The sequence below is a fragment of the Tiliqua scincoides genome, chromosome 1 (genome assembly GCF_035046505.1).
Source record: "Tiliqua scincoides isolate rTilSci1 chromosome 1, rTilSci1.hap2, whole genome shotgun sequence".
Taxonomy (NCBI): Eukaryota; Metazoa; Chordata; class Lepidosauria; order Squamata; family Scincidae; genus Tiliqua; species Tiliqua scincoides.
In genome coordinates this window covers 218,361,334-218,365,596 of record NC_089821.1, presented here as the reverse complement: position 1 = coordinate 218,365,596, position 4,263 = coordinate 218,361,334, and the positions used below count along the sequence as shown (strand labels likewise).

Genomic DNA, 4,263 nt, shown 5'->3' with positions numbered 1-4,263 from the left:
GCCTTTCCTGAGACTGCGACTGTCACTGGGATTCATTAATCGAAGTTTAATGTGATGTCACCAATAGTCTGTGCTCATCTAATAAACTTATGTTTGAGTCCTAAAAAGATCCCATTCATCCAAAATAGCTTCAAAGAATACACATTATATTTTACCACATCATTGGCATCTTTCAGTCTCAGAAGACTATGGTATTGCACTCTGAAAAGTGGTTCTGGAACAGCGTCTAGTGTGGCTGAAGAGGCCGATTCGGGAGTGACAATCCCTTCCACACTGGGAGCAAATGTAGTCTGTCCTGGTGTGTCTCCCTGGCTGTGGGCCTTCCTTCCTTGCCTCTTTGCCTCAGTCTGTTGGGCAAGTGCCTCTTCAAACTGGGAGAGGCCATGCTGCACAGCCTGCCTCCAAGTGGGATGCTCAGAGGTCAAGTTTTCCCATCTGTTGAGGTCCATTCCTAAGGCCTTCAGATCCCTCTTGCAGATGTCCTTGTATCACAGCTGTGATACAGGTACCTGTGAAACAGGTAGCTGTAGGACGCTTTCCTTGCACGAGTTCTCCATAGAGGAGATCCTTTGGGATCCGGCCATCATCCATTCTCACGACATGACCGAGCCAATGCAGGCGTCTCAGTTTCAGTAGTGCATACATGCTAGGGATTCCAGCTCGTTCCAGGACTGTGTTGTTTGGAACTTTGTTCTGCCAGGTGATACCGAGGATGCGTTGGAGGCAGCGCATGTGGAAAGCGTTCAGTTTCCTCTCTTGTTGTGAGTGAATAGTCCATGACTCACTGCAGTACAGAAGTGTACTCAAGATGCAAGCTCTGTAGACCTGGATCTTGGTATATTCTGTCAGCTTCTTGTTGGACCATACTCCCTTTGCGAGCCTGGAAAACGGGGTAGCTGCTTTACTGATGCATTTGTTCAGCTTGGTATCGAGAGAAAGAGTGTTGGACATTGTTGAGCCAAGGTACACAAAGTCATGGACAACCTCCAGTTCATGCGCAGAGATTGTGATGCAGGGAGGTGAGTCCACATCCTGAACCATGACCTGTGTTTTCTTCAGGCTGATTGTCAGTCCAAAGTCTTGGCAGGCCTTGCTAAAACGATCCATGAACTGCTGAAGATCTTTGGCAGAGTAGGTGGTGACAGCTGCATCGTTGGCAAAGAGGAAGTCACGCAGACATTTCAGCTGGACTTTGGAGTTTGCTCTCAGTCTGGAGAGGTTGAAGAGCTTTCCGTCTGATCTGGTCCGGAGATAGATGCCTTCTGTTGCAGTTCCAAAGGCATGCTTCAGTAGGATACTGAAGAAAATTCCAAACAAGGTCGGCGCAAGAACACAGCCCTGCTTCACTCTGATTTGGATGTCAAAGGGTCTGATGTGGAGTCATCAAAGACTACAGTGCCCTTCATGGTTGGCAACCTTCAGTCTCGAAAGACTATGGTATAAGCCTACAGCACCCGATATTCCCAGGTGGTCTCCCATCCAAGTACTAACCAGGCCTGACCCTGCTTAGCTTCCAAGATCAGCTGAGATCAGGCATGTGCAGGGTCACAGCTGCTGTCAGGGTGCCCTTCACGCCCTCGTGGAAAGACCTGATGATGCTGAGGAGCCTGGGTGGACATCTGATCTTGGGGAGAATCTTGAAGAGGCTGTCCCTGCTGATCAGGTTGAAAGCCTTCATGAGAGCTATGAAGACTATAAAGAGTGGCTGTCGTTGTTCCCTGCATTTCTCCTGCAGCTGTCTAAGGAAGAATATCATATCAGTGGTGGACCTGTTGGCTCAGAATCCGCACTGTGATTCTGGATAGACGCTCTCTGCAAGTACCTGGAGCCTCTTTAGTGCAACTTGGGCAAACAGCTTTCCTACAATGCTGGAAAGTGTTTTACTACTGGTGGTGCACTTTTAAGAAACTGGAATCTTTGATATACTTGCTTGCAGAGTCAAAGCCAGTTTTGGACAATATGTTGGGGTGCTATTATGATTAATAAGAGATGAATTAGGTATAAAATTAAAACATAGAGCATGGAGATTTGCAGAGTGTGGGGTTACTTGTCCGTTTTTAGCCTTTATTACATTTCTTCTTGCCGCTTCTTGCATGGCCTTTGCATCTTACCTGGGCTAGGGTGACCAGATATAAAGGAAGAAAGGGTTACTGAGTCTTTAATAGTCGCATAGAAGTGGGAAGGTTGGCAAGACAGTGTAAACTAGCCAAAATTTGCTCTTGTGCACAACAAACACAGGTAGAGGAGTCCTGCCCTCCACTGTATCTGATTATCATAATAGACAGTAGAAACAATTGCTCTGTACCTTCTTTGTGACTACCTTTTAAATACTTGGAGACAGAACAGGGGACACATTCTTTGATAGATTCAGACAACCTATTTTATTCCATGAGCACTGATATCTGCAGAACTCAAAGGCAGAGAATCAGTTGGAACTAGACTCTCTGAAAGGGTCCAACAAGAAATGGACTATGGCCACCATTCACTGGGTAAACTGACAAAGCAAAATTTCTGGCCACAGTATCTGTTGTTTGTTAGCCTCATTCAGACTATTTCATTTCCATGGTGACTGCAAAAGACAAGACTGGTGGGCAAAAACCAGAATCCAGCCCTTCTAGCAAGGGTAAATAGATGCAGTTTCTTGAAAACTTCCCTATTAATATTTAAAAAATTTATCATCTGAATCATAATTTATCAAAAACACACAACCCCATCTTTTTTCTAGCCATGGTGTGCTGCCATTTTTGTTAAGCTTCTGGGCGGTTGCGATGTTCATAAACATGCCATAACACCTCAGCAGTTGAACCAATGGCTCGGGAAACCTCTTTGCAATACTCTGAAGGTAGAGCTTTCAGAACCAACAGCAAGCCTTGCTCCTGCTTGGCTAGCTTTATTGGTAACTATTGGAAAGATTCAGAGGCTCACAAAGCAGGCTTCTCATTTGTTTTGTGTACCCCTCATTGGTGCTTTGTTCTTGTCCTCCTTAAATTTCAAGCATTCCTGAAACTTTCCTTAATGAGATCTGTACAGTGCAAATTTGACTCATGTTGGTTAGCTTGAAGTTCTACCAGGGGTCATAAAGCTTTGAGATTTAAGCCTTATTTATTGTGCAGAAGGTCTGAAAAAGGCCTTCACGCACATGCAGCTGTACATACCTAGTCTCTTTGTGTTACGCAGAACCCTGATCATCCAGAATTCCCAACTGCATGAAGAGCCTACATGCATATTACCTGCACATACCAGTCCTCTTACTGAATGCAGGTCATTTGGAGGACGGGAGAGGAGGAACTCCCACTCCTCTATGCATTCAGATCCAGTCTTCTTTTGCAATGCTTGTGTAGATCATTGCTTCACGTTTTACTTCCTTCCTGGCCTGTGGAATCTAGTTTACAGCATTAAAATAGATATCTGGATCTTGAAAGACAGCTTCAGCAACTTTTATTTTAACATTGTTTCTTAGAGTCAGTTCTGGCCTTCACCTTTAGGTCAGGATGCTGTATCTAATCAGCCAAGTCCTTAACACGCTCTAATGTGGCGATTACGATAAAATATAAGACATGGTGGTGACTTTTTTTTCTTCCTCACCCAGATGGAGAAAATGTAATTAGCCGATCTTATAATGAAGAAAAATCAGGCTATGACAACGTTTTCAAGCTCTGATGCTGAGTCATCTACTCTTACACCTGAATACACAGATGGCAAGCAACTCATGTTGGCAGGTGCACCAGGCTTCACAAGAAGACTGTATCAAAGTTCCAGTAGTCAGCATTGCTTACTTACTCACTTCAGAGATAAAAGGGCAAATCAAGGAAAAATAAATGCCAAATCAGACTCTTCAAAGAGCTATTAAACTGTAAACATCTTCAGTGAAGTGTGACAAGCATGTGTCTCTTGGGTAATCCATGTATTCACTCTCAGAGATGACCAAATGTTTACAGAGTGATGCTTTTGCAAATCATACCTACGCTAATGTCACAGCTTACAGACAAGGGGCAAAGAGTTGTTGAAAGGAGTGGTAGGTACAGGATTGCTTCTGATCTCAGAAACAAACAACACAGATCTTTCCTCTTACTAGGGTTGAACGAGAAAATGTGCGAACAAACAAAATTGAGAAAGTTTAGAAATCATGTTTATATTAGTTTACAGCCCAATCCTAACCACGCCTACTCAGAAGTATGTCCCAAGGAGTACAATGGGATTAAGATCCCCATCCTATCCTTTCCCCTCCCACTGATACAGCAGTGCCAGAAAGGCATGCACTGC

The 4,263-nt window shown here is 44.3% G+C and overlaps 1 pseudogene; it reads right to left on the bottom strand.

The window, feature by feature from the left end:
* Window positions 1-1,442: 1,442 nt before the first annotated feature.
* LOC136637843 (5S ribosomal RNA) lies at window positions 1,443-1,559 on the bottom strand (annotated as a pseudogene).
* Window positions 1,560-4,263: the final 2,704 nt, after the last annotated feature.